Genomic DNA, 19,559 nt, shown 5'->3' on the forward strand with positions numbered 1-19,559 from the left:
ATCCACATCCTTGGAGAGGGGAACTTAAGTAGTTAATATGTGTGATTGAATGAAAGTGCTTTGCTGAATGTTTATGAGAAACCCAAGACAGCCAAATGTGGTGATAGTTTAACCATTTAAACACCAGCTCTCCCTCCCTGCCCTGGAGCCCCTGGTGCCCATCTGGCACCTGCCAGGAGAAGTTCCCTGCACACACCTGGCCAAGCCTTGCCCAGCAAACTCACCGGCCCCTGACAACCCAAGTGTTGCTCTGAGAGACAATTGTCCTGACAATCTTCCTGCCGTTTCCTCTTGTTATGCGCCTTAAATGGATCTTGGTGCTTCTTTCTTATTTTCATTTGTACAGTTTGTAGAACTCACAGATCTCCAAAATGCAAATTTCCTCTCTCTGTATTCTTCAGAACCTCTAAAGAAGCAGCCCTACAACCTGGCGAGTGGTTCTGGATTTATGCTCAGCCTGAGGCTTCCTGGGGACATAAGGACAGAATAAAGGACAGAACGCAGAGGGGCTTCAGGTCCCACAGGGGAATCAGCTGGCATGGGTGTCCAGCAAAGCTGGCTTTGGGGCCACTCCGAGACAGAGCCAGAGAACTCCTGGCCCTTGGACAGTGGGGCACCCTAGAGCCTCGGGAATGCTGCTCACAGGGACCCGTGGGGCACAGGACAAGGTGCCTGCTGCCTCCCTGGCTGTGATGCTGGGAGATGGAGCCCATGGAGATTCAGAGCACTGGGCAGGCTGGAGGGATCACAGGGACTGCCTGGGAAACAGGCTGTGCAGCAATGGCATAAGGGGATGGAGGCAGGTCCTGGTGGGGCGTGCAGTCAGGGGTGACACATGAACAAATCTTCAATGAAATCAGTCAAAAAGAGGTCCAGGGGCCCCGAGAGGCTGCTGAGGGTTCGATGCCCAAATAGAGAGGGCCCTCGGCAGCTTGATTTCTGCTGGCCTTGCTTTCAGCGGGGGATTGGACAAGGTGACCTCCAAAGGTCCCTTCTAACTCAAATTACACCCCAATAACCAGGAAGGACAGAAACAGGGGGTCACTGCAGTCAGCGCCCGAGATCACAGAGCGCGAGTCAAGCTCCCGTGTGAGAAGCGGTGTCTGTGGATAGAGCAGGGCAAGAATGAAAAGTGTTCAGCAGTGACCTTGCTACAAGGAGCAGGAACAAAGAGGAAACAGCTGAATGTGGTGCGGGGGTGACGAGCCCTGGTAATGGCCTGCTCCTGCTCCCAGACAATGCGCATGGAAAATCTCCCATTAACTTCGGTGACACAGCACCAGGCTCTAAAAGAGCAGGCACTAAAGTGGATGACAGTGTCAGAAAAGAGAGGAAGGAAAAATTTAAGTTTCACTTTCATCATGCTGAGGATGAGTTCACTGCTGAAATTCTGCTGTTCCCTCTTTCAAAAATGAACGTAAATATTTTGCACCAAACACAGAGGAGTGGCCGGAATTAACTGACTCAGTTTCTTTAAAATGACAGCATGGCTTTCTTCATGCCAGAGATTAATTCTTCATGATTTATCAGTGTGAGTCCTTCACCCTGCCCTGGATATAAAACCAGTGGTAATAGCCTAAAAACTGTCACAAGCAAAATCGTACAGAATGCCTGCTGTACACTGATGTCACTGGCTTTTACATCACCACCACTACCCTGCCTCCGCTAGCACAAAATAAAGTTAGTTTGCACACTGACTGAGAATATTTATATGTAGAAGATACATATTCAGAGGACAAACAGGTGATGGAGCCTTTGATAAGTAAATGCATATAATACAACCATATATTCCTGTGTCTAGAAAAAAGCACATGTTGAAGAAAGTGCAGTTTCTAACAACCTGTGCTTTTAGTCAGTGTGGCCAAAACAGTGCCCAGACTAACGTATAAGTTGTATTTTCTGGTATGGGGAAGGTTATAAGAAGAAATTAGTGAGATTCATCAAACACCTTTGGGGCAGAGCTGCTCTGTAGCCTAGAGCTGCTGCTCACTGCTGCCATTTGCTCCATTTGCTGTGGCATTTTGGGTGGTTTAAGAAGTAGTGGCCTTTTGTTTGGATGCAGGGGACAGAGTCCCTCATGCCAACACAGATCAAATACCCATGAGCTGGGATCCAACAGTGCCTGAGCCCTCCAAGGCGTCCCAGGCTCCCGAACCAGCAGTGCTACGAGGCACGGGATCCAGGCACAACCCAAACTCTGCCAGGTGTGGTCCCCACCCCACAGAGGGCAGTGGGTGCCCTGGGCCCTGCAGAAGGCGTGTTCTGCCCATATGCACCCCATTATGGATCGCAGACAGACTGACCAGCCCTGGGCAGTGCCGCCCCTGCGCCTGCCCAGCGCCGTGCCCTCTGCCCCTGGGGCTGGGCTCAGTTCCCCTTCCCACGTCTGCCTGACAGCCCTGTCTGCTCACAGGGACCCAGGATTCCAGGCAGAGCTTTCCCATGCCATCGTCCCTCAGAATAGCTCTGCTCTCTGTATTTTTAGCAAGGCTCAAATGGGCCGATATGTTTGATTTTCCACTGTTTCCACCCAGCTCGGGTCCTGTCCGTGGCAGTCTCCCTGTGCTTCTGCCGGCGTGTCTGGCAGCGGTGCAGGGCTGGGGACACGGAGCTGGGACATGGCAGCTCGGGCAGCAAGAGCTGCTTTGCATACTTGGACTTGTACAAAGCTGATTTTCTGAGAGAGAGAGAAAGACGGAGAAAGGGGTTTCTGTAAGTAGCGGAGACAATGAGAACAAGGCAGGCACTATGCCAAGTACGGGAGGACTGCCAAAACACATATCATTAGCTTGGGCCAGCTATAAGCAAGGAAATGAGAAACATATGTTGGAGAGCAAGGTTAGGAGCGAGGGACTATGGGTCAGTGACAGTCGTCCGAAAACTTTTCCCTTGTTCTTCAGCTGTGGCCCGCCGGTGTCAGATGTCACTCCGACAGCCTTCATTTCTCATGACGGCCAGGCTTATTTTGGCCTGCTTGTTTTTTGTTGTGTTTTTTTTTTCTTTCTCTCCCCTAATGGGAGTTATTGAGAGGAAGAAGAGAACAGACAAGAAAGACTTTGCCATTTTTTTTCCCACAGTTATGGGAAAATAACCTTGTTTTCTGTGATGTTCTCTGAAATCCTCACCCTTTATAAAATAACGGTGTCTCAGGATTGGGATTCTGCCTAGCCCTGGTAAAAAAAAAAGGGTGGGTAGTTTATTCTTAAGCAGTTCTTGATGTTCTTTCTTAAATATAATTAGATGCACCTCATTACCTCAAACTAAAGGCCTTTTGTACTTCTTCAGGGCTGTGCTTCCTGAAAGACAAAGCATGCCACAGCTTGTAGCACCCAGTCTTATTTTATAACACAAAGTATATTTTTAACATTTTTACCCTTCATCCAGGCTGCTTGCAGATTATTTCATTTTTCCACACAGGCTACACCCAGATGATACGTTCCTCACTGACATTTAAGGAAGAGTTTAAGTTCCTGCTCTCTGTCCCAGCATCATTATGTCCATTTTCCCTTTGATGGAGCTTACACTAGAGAGCGTCTCAAAGAGCACTGCTGCTTCCCTCTCTAGACTGAAATATTCCCAGATAGAGAAGATCCTAATAGGACTCAGACACCATCCCAAGAGACTTCTGTTTGAGTCCTGTTGCAGCAGACTGACGCCGTGGGCCCCTCCGCTCCCCCAGCACCACACCAGGGCTGAGCACCTTGTCAGACCTCAGGGGGCCTCGGGCTGGAAATGCGCAGGAGGTTCCCTGGCTTTGGGGCCTGGAATTGTGTGCAGAGCGGAAAGGAAGGCAAGGATGCAAGGAGAAATTAATCCACCTTTAGCCAAACGCCATTCCTCACTGACAACCCTTGCCCTGACGGGAGATGCGGGATCACGAGTGGACACGACGGGCTTGGGTCCCCACTGGACAACGACATCCTCAATGCCTAAAAGTTTGCAAGAAATAATTTAATTCTAATGTCTTTAACTGCTTTCCATGCACTAAAGCCTGCTCTGGGAGCCAGGCAGTCCTGGCAAAGGGCTGGGGGAAGCTGCAGTATCATGTTTGGAGGGAAGCAGGTGAGTCCAAGGTGAGGTTTGAAAGGAAAAGGGAGATGAAGCAAAGGTCACCCAGGGACTCTGCAGGCACAGAGCAGGGTTGGATGAGCAGTGGTGAGGACAGGCTCAGGCTGGGGATGGCACTGAACTCCTGCTCCAGCCTGGGCTCTGGGGTGACACACCTGTCATTTCCAAGCACTTTAAGTCCCCAGCTCTGAGTTAGGGCAGGCTCAGCACACAGCCACTGACACTTGTTTTCTCTCAGGCAGGAAGTTAAAATGCTTGCAAATAATATTTCTCCCTGCCTGTTTCTGGAGCCTGGGCTGGGCAGCAACAACAGCAACAATCCTTCCAGGGTCCTTCCTGCCCATCTCTGCTCTGCAACACACCTGCAGCAGAATGATGAAGAATTTGCTGTATTAACATACTCTGTGAATATGATATCTTTATTTTTTAATATGCCAGTAAAAACATTTGTTGGAATTTTTTTTTTAATAACTAAAGGGAGGAAGCCATGCTGGCTGTCACCTTTCAAACATCTCTGCTTCTCGCACAGCCCTGACTTGTAATACAAGATGATCCAAAATGAAATGCAAGGTTTAAACTGAAATTGATAATCCAGGCTGCTTCAAACTCAGAGTTGCCAACCACCTTCACCAGCACAGGCCCTGGTCACTCCCAGTCACCCTGGCCCAGAAGAAATCACTCGTTTATAATTACATGTACTGTTCTAGGGTCCTGAAAGCAATACAGAACATAAATTGTGATAACCAAGATTGTTGGGAAGATGCGTATCCTGGTATGGCCACAGGCACTGATGGCCCCTGTGTTCTGCAAAAACAGAGTTCTCTTCCTCAGAGATCCAGGTGTTCTGAGCTGTTGGCTCCTGGGTGGAAGGTTGGTGAAAATGTCTTTTGTTCCACGGCTCTAGAGATGCAGTCCCTTGTGCATGGGAGCTCACTGACCAGGCAGCCTGCTTGCCCAAAGGGCCACCAAGAGCCAGAGGATGGCCCCAGCTGGGAAAACCAGCCAGGAACCAGCCAGGGAAGGGAGGCACAAACCCAGAGAACTCCTGTCTGTCGTCAAGTGCCTGAATTGCGATGATGTCAGTGCAACACCATAAAAAAGATACAGCTTGATTAAAATTATAGACTCCAGGTAGAAAATACCTGAGCAGAACCAGGAACGTGGACTAAGGAGACCAACAGAAAGTGTGTGGCATTAATTACAGTTAATTTCTGGTTTTACTCTGCTTTGAGAAATGGTTACACAGAATTCAGCAGCCTCAGGAAGTACAGATGGATGCACAAGGACTTTCATGTTTCTTTGGACTTGTCCACAGAGCTGTAACCATCCAAAGAAGATAATTTCTTTTCACTTGCATTTTTAAGGTTCATTTTACAGTCACATGCAGTTATTTCTGTAATTAATATGGAGGGGGTGGTAACATTGAATGTATCTTATGAATAGTTTTATCCATTTAATTAGCTTCCCCCAGGCAGACTTGAGGTGACAGTAAAGATGTTTTCTTGGTGCTTGCCATCAGCAGAAAAAGTTTCTTACTATTGTCCATCTCAGACAACACAGAAGCAGAGAGAGACAGCAGAGGTTTGTGTTCAGTCTGTTTGCACCGAGCAGAAACTCGACTGGACAAGTCCTTGAGCAGCTCGATCTATTTGTAATTGCCTTGAGCAGGGGCCTGGCCCAGATGATCCCCAGAGGGCTCTTCCAGCCTAAATGATTCTATGATTCCCTGGTTTTTATTTTCTGCCCATACAGCACATGTTCCCTCGGTGAGAGCAGAGCTGGGGCTGCAGTGTGCACACTCCTCAGTGCCTGCTTGGAGGGCATCTCTTGGACCACACACGGAACCCACTGTGAATTACACGATCAGGTTTTTTGTCAAAACTTATCAGATCTATAAAAGGGGCATAGAAACTAAAAAAAACCCCAAATCATTCCTGGCACAGTGATTTTTTATTTGTGTTCAGAAGTTGTCACACTTCAAAAATATTTTCATCTAAACACTTTGTTTCCCTCTCTAAGCCTGAGAATTCAGACCAAGCTGGTAACTCCAAGGCCGTATGGATACTTTTGAAAGTGGAAACTATTTTTGAGCGTACAAGTAATTCTGTGGGAGTGAATGTATTTGCAGCTTCCAGGCCAGGCAGGATGACCTTTCCAGAACTTGTAAAATCCAATCAAATAAAAATAGATTCAGACTTCCTTAAAATTAAACTGCTTGAAAAAGAAGCCCCTGGGCTGAAACGCTGGAGGAAAACACAATGTGCACTCAAAAACATACTTAAGAATGAAATTTTAAACTTAGAATGACAGTGTTTGTACCTCTGCCCCTCTCTGTTTCTTCACTCCCTGCCATTTCTATCTCATTCTTATCAGAGCTCTGTCAGCCCCTAAACTGACATTTTCCCATCCTGATCATTCCCAGGATAGAGGAGACAGAATTTTTTTCAGTGTGCTGATGCAAACAGCAGATGATCCTACAGAGAAACGTCAAGGACAGTTTGGAGTCCTAATCCCTGACCCGCCTGCCCTTTCCTAACTCGCTATTGACATTGAACTTAGAGAGCTGCAACGCTGAGATGAGATAATGAATTCTGTCCGCTCGCACTGGGCAAGAGGAACAGGGCAGAGAGGGAGGAGGAAGGGCTCTGGCTCGAAGGGCTCTGCTCTGCTTCCAGCCCAGCTCAAATCTCCTCGTGCCTCAAACCTGGGTAACAAAAAATAACTGCACAAATAACCACTGGCTTCTCCTTGGGCACTTCATTGCTCCACGGGCACATCCAGGGAGGGTGGGAATTGCTCATGAACCAGGACTCCAGAGCGTTCTCTGTTTCTTCCTAGGATCACGTGTAAGGTGCTGCAGCTTGGAATGATGTGCTTCATACTTTCTAAACAATTACTTGTTGGTTTGGGGAACTTTAGGAGACACTATTTATTGTATTTGCAATTCCAAGAGTGGCTGATCTCCACAGACGCTGCTGCCCCAGTATCACTCACACCAAGCTCCCTTAAAGTGGGAACTGATTAAGTTTTGCCGTCGTGATCCCAGGAACACTCGACTTTGAGCACAGATTTAGCAGGCTGAGTCAGAAAACCTGTAAATCCTAATGGAAGTCACAAGGTTTATAATTTTTAAACAGCATTTGCTGCTTGCTGTTATACTGTATATTGATATTTTTACTAAGTTTTCGATGAAGGACTCATTAATCACAACCTGAGGATAATAAGCCTGGCTTCTGGAAGCTTATCTGGTTCCTAACTTTGTATTTTTAGCACTAAATATTCACCTATACTGTAGTTATCCAAAGATGCTAAGAGAGAACAACCCAATTACTGCTCCTGAAATATGAAAAAATTCATATTTCTAAGTCAGTGTCTAAATTCTGAGAATGCTGTGAAGATACAGCTCTTCCTGAGACAAATAATGCCCATTGTGGAATGACTCATTAAGAACAGAGAACAGTGGCACCAATGATGTCACCTTGTGTGAATTTGTCTACTCTCTTCCAAAGCACACAGGCTATTGAGCAGGAAAAAAATCACACTGCAGGCACTAGTTCTTCCTGTATATTTAGCCCTTCTGATGAGCAGATATTAGTGGCATGGAAAGGGAAATCAGAAAAAAAATACAGGTGGAGAAACCAAATTACTTTTGACTGTACTTCTAGAAGGATTACTTAACCGGTTTTTAAAAATTATTACCATTGTTAAGTATCAGTAGTGACAATTTTTAGCTATTTCTACTAATCTGCACTGTAGGAAGCCAGGTATCATCTCACCTTACCCTGAGCAACATTAGTACAGAGTCAGCAACTGGGTATAACATGGCAGTTCTTACAAAGTCAACAGGACTTGACTACAAGTTAAAATTAATCCTAAAAGCTTAAATGCTTGCTTCTACTAGCTCTGCCTGTGTAGGAATCCAGATCAGGAAAGCATCAACTTCCTGTACAGAGGGATTGACTATAACTATCTATGAGTCTACAAATGCACAAACCATCTGAAAACTTGACAACAAATTTTGAGATGCAGCATTTTATCTGTTCTGCAAGTGAACTTCCACAATGAGGAAAACTCAAAGTTAGGCTGACAAGTGGTTTGAAATTATTTTGTCCACTTTTGTCACTGGTGGCTTCGGCCGTCAGTTCTTTGCAAAACAGAGCAAATGAAACCAAACTCCAGCTGCTGGAACAACAGAGCTTTCCCTCTTATCTCTTCCCAGCCACACTAATCAACATAATTCATGGTAAGAAGGAAGGAAAATGAGCATCCTCACATGGATATTTCATCAAGATTCTGGAGAGCTTCATAAAGCAGCCTCTTTAAGAAACCATAAAATGAAACAAGACATATTTCTAGGGTTGTCAGCAGGTAGATCCACTGGTTTTGTGGTAAGTAATCTCTTTGGGAGGAAGTCTTTGCTCTGATGTGTGCGTTGGATGTTCTGTGGCTCCCCGCAGCCGCCCCAGCGCAGGTCTGTTCACTGGAAGAGGAGGCGGTGATGATATTGCTTCTAACAACCAGACTGAAGTATAGCCCCAGGCCATCTTCCAAAGCCCCCTCCAAACAGCCTCTAATTAATTTTAATCCTGCCACTCCAATGAGTCCCAAGAGTGCAGCAACCAAAACAAAAAAAAACCTTCATCAAGTCATTCAGAGAAGCTCTGACGGCACCACATCAGGATTTTAGGGCTTCAAGCAGAAAGCACTATAGAAAGCTTTTAAATGCCATTTTCCTTTGGTTTCTTTATTTTCTGTCCTCAAAACCATAAAGGGCCTGTTTCTGATGAAAATGTAGTTCTCGTGTCTCTCCAGGCCCCTCCAGTTCCCTGGACAGGTGGGTGGCAGGGCTCAGAGAGAGCTACCATCATCTCCAGGGCATTGGCTCTCCCAGCCTGTGAGCAGCCCACAGCTGCTCCTGTGGCCCTCAGCCTCCCCAGAAAGGCTCTCTGCGAAGGTGGCAACCAGCCCAGAGTGCCCAGCTAGCATCCCTGGACACTCAACCCTGGAACCAGGAGCTCTGGAGCCGCTGTTGCCTGCAGCACCCATGAAGCAGCTGCCTGGAGCAGGAGGAGCAGCACGCTCCCCAAGCTGCTAATTCTGTCATATCATTTGGTTTGAAAATAGAAACGCTCCCTCTATTTTTGTCTAGCTGATCTATTGCTCAAACAGCCTTGTGAATATGAATTTTTGGGGATGCTCTCAAATTGAGCAGTAGAAGTGCTTTGCAAGGTATGATCTTCTGCATTTAACTTTACACCAAGTTTTATTATTATTAGTATTTCTAGATTTTACTAGAAGAAACACTCAAAGAAAACAAGATTTTAAATTGCTGTAGAAGACCTCCCAAACTGAATTTTATATTTGTGTGTGTGTAAGAATATTAGTAATGGTAGATGTGTATAAATAGAAGAGAGGTGCTCATGGAGAGGGAAGCTCAGGAAGACAAGAATGAGAAATTATACTGTAACACAAATAGGTGGTGAATATTTCTTTATGAATCATCCCTGCAAAGAATGTTGTTTATCCTTTTGGTTTATTCCATTTAAAATGTGCATGAAGGAATTAAGTTTTAAGAGTTTCTTGGGAAAAAGGACTCTAGCTGGAGATGCTGTTTGAGGAGACAAAGACACTTAAAACAGGCTGTTAATGACGGATCAGAGAAAGACACATGAAAAGAACTGGATTAGAAATGCAGACACCCCCTTCCTCATGATATAGGTTATAAATTGGTGGCCATGCTATTTTTTCCCCATTTCCACAGTTATGATGCATTATATAGAGCAGACACACATATTTTCCCTCTGTTGCTCAATGCATGGCTCCCTTTATTTACTTCAGACAATTCAAATGCTGCTCTGATGTCCAAGTTATTAAATTCCTTGTAAGCTTTTCCTCAATCCCTCATGATTCAAGGTGCTATTATTATTACCTCTATTGCACTGACTGTGGAGCTGAGATCTATAGTGATTAAAGGAAATGTATCTTCTAACTGTGGATGTCTAATTAAGAGAGGTCTACAAACTGTTTTCTCAGATCACTCCTTATGTGTCCAAAATGGTCTTCAGCAGCAGTAGAGTACAAATTCAGAGCCCTGCATCTCAAATGAACCATGAAGAAACTGAAGAATACCCAATTAGTAACAGTCTGTGAAAAGTTACGTTGAAGTGAATTAACCAGCATCACAAAGGAGAAAAGGTGGCAAAGGAAGGGAAAACAATCAGTTTTCCAAGGCAGCATTCAATCATCTTAAGCATTAAATAATCCTTTCTTCTCCCTTTCTTCAGCTGATTTGCTACTTCCAACTCTTGAAGCAGACAAAAGAGGGGTCCTGCAGCCAGCAACGTCCTGCACCTCAACCCCTGGTCCTTCCTCCTCCTCCTCCTCCTCCCTCGTGCTGGCCCCAGCAGGGGTCACTCAGAGCCCAGGAACCACGGACTGGCCAGCGCCACTCCAGCCTGGGTGGGCAACCTCCGGGCCATGCTAACAGCACCACGGTGTGCCACCAGGACTGGCTGTTCTGATCGGCCCTGAGTGCGCCACGTCCCCAGAGTGTGCCACGTCCCCAGTGTGTGCCACGTCCCCATTGTGTGCCGTGTCCCTAATGTGTGCCACGTCCCCAGAGTGTGCCACGTCCCCAGTGTGTGCCACGTCCCCATTGTGTGCCGTGTCCCTAATGTGTGCCACGTCCCCAGAGTGTGCCATGTCCCCAGTGTGTGCCATGTCCCCATTGTGTGCCATGTTCCCAGTGTGTGCCATGTCCCCATTGTGTGCCGTGTTCCCATTGTGAGCCACGTCCCTAATGTGTGCCACATCCCCAGTGTGTGCCACGTCCCCAGTGCGTGCCATGTCCCCATTGTGTGCCATGTTCCCAGTGTGTGCCATGTTCCCAGTGTGTGCCGTGTTCCCAGTGTGTGCCACGTCCCCAGAGCGTGTCACGTCCCCAGTGTGTGTCACGTCCCCAGAGTGTGCCGTGTCCCCAGTGTGTGCCGTGTCCCTAATGTGTGCCACGTCCCCAGTGTGTGCCACGTCCCCAGAGTGTGCCATGTCCCCAGTGTGTGCCACGTCCCCAGTGTGTGCCACGTCCCCAATGTGTGTGCCATGTCCCCACTGTGAGCCATGTCCTCCTGCTCCTCCTGCTGCTCCTCCTCCTCCTCCTCCTCCTCCTCCTCCTCCTCCTCCTCCTCCTCCTCCTCCTCCCCTGGAGGCAGATGGTCCAACTGAGGCTCCACCTGCTCCAGCTCTGATCCTGGCGAAGGCCACTGCTGCCCCATGGTCCAGCTCTGTTAATGCACAGCCAGACACAGCTTTGATGATCTTTCCTTGTCATCTCCCCTCTGCTGTGCCAAGCCCCTCTGTCCCCAGAAGAGTGCCAGATGACAACAGACCCTACGTGCTGCCATGGAGCCCCTGTTAGATGGACACTGGAGGCTCTTCCTTCCCTCAGGGAACTGCCAGACCTAATGCTATTCTGTAGCTTCCATCATGGAGCAAAGATGCCAAACAGGAACCACCAAACCCAAATTCCAAAAAGCACTGCACACCCTTCCACAAGCACCTCAATTTGGTACAGCAGGCACCAGCCCTAAGGTGATACCCAGGAACAGCCTCAACATCTGGCTTAAGTGTGCCCACCATGAATGGAGTCTCCTGAACATGTTTGATCTAATCCCATCCTCCTGCACACCTGAGAAATGCAGGATTTGGAACATTCTTTAAAGGTTACAGTGTTGGTAAACCAAAGATAAATCCCTAATGAAAAATCCATCCTCTGCCAAATGTCACATTTGAAATCTGGACTGGAGATTTCTGGGGAAAAATTTGGTAGAATTCCTTAATATAAACAAAGTATTGAATCTCTAACTCTTTTTTTTTTTTTTTTTTTTAAGGAAGCAACAGTTTGATTGGTGGGAACAAAAAAAAAAAAACACAGACCATCAAAATGTCACTTACAGCAAACATGGAGAGTTCCAACTGAAGTGGTTATGCCAGACAAAGGTAAAAGCAGCATTTTAGAACGGGAAGTGTAATGTCCAGGTGTTTTGTTATGAATGCACTGTGGAACATTCTAGATTTGCACCAACAGGATGCTCACATGTAAAGAAATCCTTCTGCTTCCAAGGTCTACCTGTTGTGCTCCATTTAATTCCTTGAGATCTCCCCAGCATTGACACGCTCCCTCCTTGCAAACCGTCCTGTGGTATCTGGAATGCTCCCAGGCATCCATGCTAAACACAGTGATCCACTGCACTGTGCTCATAATGGACAAGAAAAGAGGCTTTTGAGTTCTGTAACCCATAACAACTTTGAAAAGAACAAAGGGCCCTCTCCAAAGTCACTGGAGTTAATGGGCTCTTTTCACTCCAACCCAACCTGGTTTGCCGAATATCTGAACCGAGAGCTGCTGCCATCTCACTCAGACAGCTCTGGCTGCAGCGAGGGTGGCTGCTCATTTCCTGTTACCCCTAATGAAACAAAATCATGGAAGGTTAAAGAAAGGCACAGATGGTCTGTGGAGGCGATTGGAACCAATGACTTGGAACCAGCACCCTCCCAACTGTGTGCGCTGCCCAGCGCAGCCAGCGGCACGCCCGGACTCCCTGCAGGATTTTTCAATCCTGTGCTTGCTTACCCAGCAAGCATTAATCCTTATCAAGGAGATCATTTGTGCACATTAAGGGAACCATTTTCTCTCCTCCTTTCCCAAGGACTGTACTTCTCAGGCTGCCTCTGGCAGAGGTTCCTCCAGAAGCCAACACACAACCTGCTTTTCCAGGCAGCAGGCAGAAAACACAGGCAAAAACATCCAGAGGAAATCCATGCAGACCATTATCCAACCTGGCTCTTTGGTCCCCTGGGATCAAAGAGTAGTTCTGTGGCTCTTAAACCTGATTCTTTTCACAGATCTACAGAGAAGATAATAGGCTGATTAGCCCTAAAGGCTGAAGAAGGGGGAATTTCCCTTCACACAAAATGCTGGTTTATCTTTTAGAAGATATATTTAATTTAGCGGTATTTCAGTCATTCATTTTGTTTAAATACATTTTAACTATCTTACATATCCAAGTGGGAAAAATCTCATCGACTTTAAGAATTCATTTGAGAAAAGTTCATAGTTTATGGATTTAAGCAAAAGACTCTCATGGCAACACCCAGCTCGGGAAAATTTGTTTCAGTTCAGTGTTTTTCTTCTCCTTTTGGAGCCAACTACTCTTTTTGAACCTGATTTTCTACGGACTTAGCTGGGAAGTAAGACTGTCTGACCGGCCGTTCCCACCTCACGCCCAGCTTGGCTAATTCCAGTCAAAATGAAGGAAGAGGAAAAGCCTTGGAGACATTGTGTGTGACTGTGGATGTTGTTGCTTGAAGGAAGCAGCGTGGGCAGGGTGACCCCGCTGAGGAATGCTGGCTGCTTGGAGGGAGCAGTGCTCCCAGGGAGAGGAGCCCAGCCCTGCCACAGCCCATGGGGCCAGGACAGCTCTTGGGGACCAGCCCCAACACATGGTCCCAACATTCCAGAGAGATGGAAGGATCTGGGGGTGCTGCCCTGGAATGGACAGAGCGAGTCGAGGGCATGGCCTTCATGGAAAACCAAGCCTTGTGGATTCACCTGCCCATAGAGCAATTCATATTACTGCAGAAAACTGCATCTCAGAAATGCATGGTCTCCAGCTAAGAAGGACCTTCATAGATAAAATTCGAGGCTGACATAAACTCATGCTCAGTCCCCCTGTGCACCCTGGGAAGGCACCATGGAGCGTGCTGGTTTTCCAGAGAAAATGTTCTGCTGGTGTTTCCCCAGCTGGCCCATACGAGATAACTGGATGGGTAGATGTGAGGATTACTGGGAATTAGAAAGAGGCTTAAAGAACACTTGGCATGAGCTGACATTAGTGCACAGCCCACAGAGGCAGAGGAAGCCCAGATCCTGCCAGCACGAGAGGGGGACGCAGCATCCAGGAGGAAGCACCCGCACCTCTGCACTGCTCTTTTGTATTTCAATTTTCTTTGGCCAGTGGGGATGATTTTATAGCATCACAGCAGAACATTATCTTTTATACTTTGACAAAATGAAACTGAGTCCTTGGGATTTTTTCACCCACTGCTCTCTTGGCTACTTCACTGCAGTACTATTTCATTACTTATTGATTTTTCAACGTGCTGTCTGCATCGCTGTAATTTACACAAGTTCTGATAGCCCTCAGCGATTCTTAACACCTCAGGGTGAGATCATGGAGCTCACTTGAGATACCAAAGGTAGGCAACAAGTTTGTCAGAAAAGATGACAAATTGACAAACTTGCTAGTCAAGGAGGAAATTTGAGCAGCTGCAGGCGTATCATATTAAGATGTTTTTCTTAGCCAAATTGAATTTGAGCAAATTTGTACCCCCAAAATTAGCCTCATACAGCTAATAAGGGACTGTGAAGTATATGGCTAAACCCCAATAAATTAATAATGCATGTCCCTCACCAGGTATCTGAACTAATGCTACTTTGGGTGTAACTGGAGATAACCACTGGTCTGTGGATGGGCAGGTGGAAGGAGAAGGGAGCCTCATCGTGAGCAAGGACAGGGAACTACAGAAAGCTTCTCTTGCACTGAGGAAAGGAAATGCTGCTCCTCCAAGGCCTTCTCCACAGCTCTGCCCTTTGTGAGCAGCTCAGAGCAGCCGTGGGTGTCAGTGCTGCGTTCATTCACCCTGAGCACACCAGCCTGATGTCCCCAACACGATGTCACATCCTCAGCTCTGTCCAGCTCCCCAGAGCTCCCACACAGGAATGCTTCTGCAGGAAATCCATCAGTGCTCAGTGAAATGAGCTCTAATCCTGCTCTGAGTTTCTAATGATACTGTTCACAGAGTCAAAATTCAAGTTTAGGTCACTTGCCACGAGAATCTGGCTATCCTATGGTTACAGATATCTGTTACACTGTACTTGTGTGCTGAAATCCCTTTAGCCCTCAGTAAAGGGGCACCACCTCACCCGAGTTTTCCTGGGCAGAGGCAGCAGCAGCAGACTGCTGGGACACCAGCCCCAAACAGGCAAACCTGAGCACAGACTGAAACAACACACACTTTCAGGCTGCATCCTAAGCATGCATTCAGATTTAGCAGGCAGTATTTCTGCTGTCACCAATTTCCAAATCAAGAAATTATACCGAGAGGATCTTTTCTTCTAAAAGTAAGACAAAAAACAAGGCAGGATGCCCCCACAAGGCTGAGTTTTCACAGCCAGTGAACTGACCACAGGACAGCCAGAAACAACATGGCCAGTAAAATTAGAGAAATGAATTATCAGTGAAGCTCTGTTAACTCTTCCATAGCATCTTCCACCTTATTTCCCACTGCAGACCTGGATTAATTGGGCAACTCAACAAGGGCAGCAGTCAGAGCACAGCTTAGTGCTCCTGCCTGGCTGGGACTTAGAAAGTACAGAACAGCATCTGCATTTTCATGCATTCAGAAAGATTAGAATGCTCATGTGTTGTCCTCATTTTCCTCGCCATGAAGTGATCTTGGCCTTTCCTTGCCTTCTCCCCTTGGCAGCACGATGCTCGGTCCAGGCTGGGGATGAGCACAGCCCTGCAGCCCCCAAGAGATTTTTCCAAAGCAGCATTTTCTCATGAGGTTTGTCAGCCATGAAATGCTTTGTGGGAATGTGTTGGTTTAAGCCTATCTTGTGAAAAGCCCCAGCAGTTTTTTGACAGACACCTCTGCACCCTTGCACATTCTTGCAGTGTCTCAGCAGTTCCTACCCCAGCAATGTCCTACACCCTGTATGGACAACACACATCTCAGGTACTGATACTGAGAGAGTCCATCAATTTAGTTCATTATGAAGGGAATGACAAATGCATCCAAAATTGATGAAATATTCCAGACGATAAAATTTTTAGAAGTACTGTGTGTTCATTTTAATAGTTTATGAATTTGAAGTGGCTGATCTCTCCCTATTTTTACTCTCATAAGCCATTCAGACAACAACTGTTACACATATTTCCTTGACACTGTTCTAACTTCAGCTCATTTCACAGTTTTATTTCATATTCCTCAACTATCATATTTCAGAATTTACAGTCTTGCACCAAAGGTCACATATGGCTACGTCTAAGTCCTCTAAGGTCTGTGATTCTGAAACGCTAAGCTGATGTTGGTTTAATTGATCCTGTGGAAGCAGCGATGCCTGTAACTCCTGAGAATTAGGGCTTTCCACAAACTGGCAAACTTTCAGTGGGTAAAATAAATATCCTCATAGCCATGTGATAGAGGGTATATGCACAGCACGCAGTTATATCAACACACCTCTCTAACGATGCACTTCAGATTAAATACTGCGTCCGAGAGAGCCAAAGGATCGCGCTTTGTGGAGCACAAGCCCAAACAAATGCCAGTAACATGTCCCAGCCGTTCCCTTTCTTGTGTGCAGCTGCACCAAAGTCTGAAGATTCCATCAGGAGGGTTAAAGGGCCTGGGGTGACCCCTGCTGCACCAACAAGCCCCCAAACAAGCCCATCTGCCAGCACAGGGTCCCTGGGGTGCCCCCAGCCTCCCCCATCCCAAGCTATGCCCTTACATGATCCCATGGAGCACTGGACACACCTGCTATGGGATAGCTGAGCCTGGCCTCTACACTTCCCAGGACAGATGTAATAAAACTAATTTATTGCCCCGTTCCCCCAACAGGATTATAGAAACATAAACAAAGAAATGTTGAGTTCTTCAAGGAAAGGCCCCTTGAACTCACGGATGTGACTGGGAGATTTAAGACCACTCTTCTCCAAGTAAGGCTCAGAGTACAACCTTCCTCATCCTATTTCTGCAGAGTTCTGGAGGAAGTGCAGCAGTTTGGGTTTGAGGACCGTTTCCCTTTGAGACACCAAAGTTTCAGCTGCAGCACTGGGGTCCCCTGCCAGCATCCCCCACACCAGTAGGAAGCTCAGGGGCTGCCCAGGAACAGGGGTTCAGACAGCTCAGACCATGCTGCAGATGGATGTGAAACTATGGACAGGAACCTCAGAAAGTGCTGCGGAGCAAATCAGCGACACAGGCTGATGACAGCACACACATGGTGGAGGAGATCAGCATTGTCAGAACCTCTGCACAGCCCCATGTCCCCTCAGCCTGTTCCCTGTGCTGGCTCTGCAGGATGGGATCCTGCTCCCACCTCCTCTTGACCCCATTCCTTTACTCTCTGCAGGATGGGATCCTGCTCCTTACTCCATTCCTTTACTCTCTCTGCAGGATGGGCCCCTGCTCCCACCTGCCAGCCCAAGCCCAGTGCTCACCACAGACCAGCCCTACCCTGGGAGCAGCCTGGCAGTGCCCAGCAGTGCCAGCTGTGCCCTGGCACGTGGCAGTGCCCAGGACTGGGATGGGGTCACTCCCAGCTCGCTCCTTCCCTGGAGCAGAGCACCCAGAGCGCTGCTGCTCTCCCGGTAGCTTTTCTCCAAGTTCTGCTGATAATAACATTACAGTTTTCCTGTGCTGGCAGTCGGATGAGAGGAGCCTGCAGCCTTTGGAGGGATCGATCCGATCGATCCCAGAGGCTCCATGTCATTTCCAGGGGATTTGCTAAAGAAGCTACTTATGTCCCTTTTTCATTTTCACCAACTCATTACCAGCTGCTGCTGCTCCCTGCACTTCAGCAGCACCTGCAGGAATGAATCCCCGTGCTGGCAGCCCCGGAGCTGCTGCTGCTGCTCCCCAGAGCAGCGCAGGGACCGGACTGGGGTGAATCACCAAGGCTGCTCCCCAACTCTCCTCTGTGCAGGCACGCACAGACACTCTCCTTTCTCCTCTCCTTTTCTAAAGGGCAGCCCAGCAGCAGACTAAGCAACTGATCCCCCGGCTTAACTTTTAAATTAAGACCATTGTAAATTTGGGAACTTGAGAAGAGATGGAGAGGACACCCATAATCCTTTGCAAATGTCAAGTGGCTCTCGATATTGGTTACTTTTCAAAGGTAGCTAGGCTACAGCGTGTGCAGTAATGAAAAACCCTGCCAGGCCCACTCCATAGGGCTTCAGTCAATATACATAATATTATTGGGCTTTGAAAGGATTAAAGATTGTTTCTTTTGCTTCCTTCTAATATGGAGATCTATGGAGCTTAAACCTCTGAGCGCCTTCTCCCCTCCTTCATCCTGCAGGCCTGGGATGCTCCAGCGCTGCTCCCGTGCCTGTCCTGGCACCCCTGGATGGATTCACCCACTCCATCAGCCTCTCCTCATCTGGGCACCTCCTAGCCCTCCAGAGGAATCAACACATCTTTAAAATAAAAGTTCAACAACACTGAAACTCTTCAGTTACCAACAGGGTCAGAGGGGAGACTTGAGAGGATTGAAACATCTGGAAAAATACCATTTTTCACTACATCCTACTCAAGAAAGTTCATAGATCTGTGTTTTGACGGCTAGAACTCAGTTCCTCACAAACACCCATTAAGTACAAGAAATGTGAACAATTAGCAGTGATTTGAAGCTCCCAGGGCTCCTCGGAGCCGTCACCACGGCAGCTCTGGCAGAGGAGGATGAGGCTCCAGAGCAGCACAGCTCCTGACCCAGGTCCCCTCCTTGAACCTGGGGCTCCCGAGGCACCATCTGCAACAGGCACATGCAAACTGTGACTTAGGGGGTCTCACACAGAGCACCTTAGGGCTGAAATACTGTCAAACCCGTATTTTTTATCTATTCACATCTGTATTTTCTTGTCCTGATGTTTAATTAACATTACTTCATTGAATATGGGGAATTTTTCTTTTCACTAACCTTGTACATACGATTATAGCAGCATTCCCTCAAACCCTCCTTTTATGAAGCCAAATGTGCAATCTTGGCAGGGCTGTGATCTCAGTGATGCTCAAGAAAAAGGCAGCACTTGAGATTCCTGGTTAGCAGAGAGCAGGATTTAGCATCCAGGATGCCAGCAGGGCCCTGCAGCCCCTCAGCTCTGGAGTGAAGCTCCTGTGACTTCATGGCAAAGAGCCAGTACATCGATCCCTCCCTACTGGATCTTTGCTGAAGTCACCATTTCTGAAAAAAGTAGTTGGAAAATGTAGTTTTTCCCCTACTATCCACATAATATTGTGATCTTCAGCAGGTGAGATGCGGACCAGAACCTGCAAAGTTCCTGTTTCAACAGAAGACAGGAAATAGGGGAAGAGGAATTAAAGGAAATGTTACAAGGTTTTAAACAGTATCTTTAAAACCTCAGTCAGGAAGATTTTCAACTGAAAACTTAACAAAAGTTCTGCTGCAGGTTTCAAGCTCCCCTGCTTTAGGGCTGATTCATCTTTGGATGAATTCAAGAGAAACGGTGTCACTCTGCCAGAGAATAAAGCCTTTGATTTCAGATTGATTTAGAAAAGAAAAATATTCCATATTAAACCAGAAATAAATATCAGGGGATGTTTACAGACTGGATGACACATTAGTTTGGGTGCTGAAAATAGTTTTCCCAAGGTGAGGTGAGAGGAGTGACTGCCCCTGAGGTCCA

The sequence above is a fragment of the Cinclus cinclus genome, chromosome 11 (genome assembly GCF_963662255.1).
Source record: "Cinclus cinclus chromosome 11, bCinCin1.1, whole genome shotgun sequence".
Lineage (NCBI taxonomy): Eukaryota > Metazoa > Chordata > Aves > Passeriformes > Cinclidae > Cinclus > Cinclus cinclus.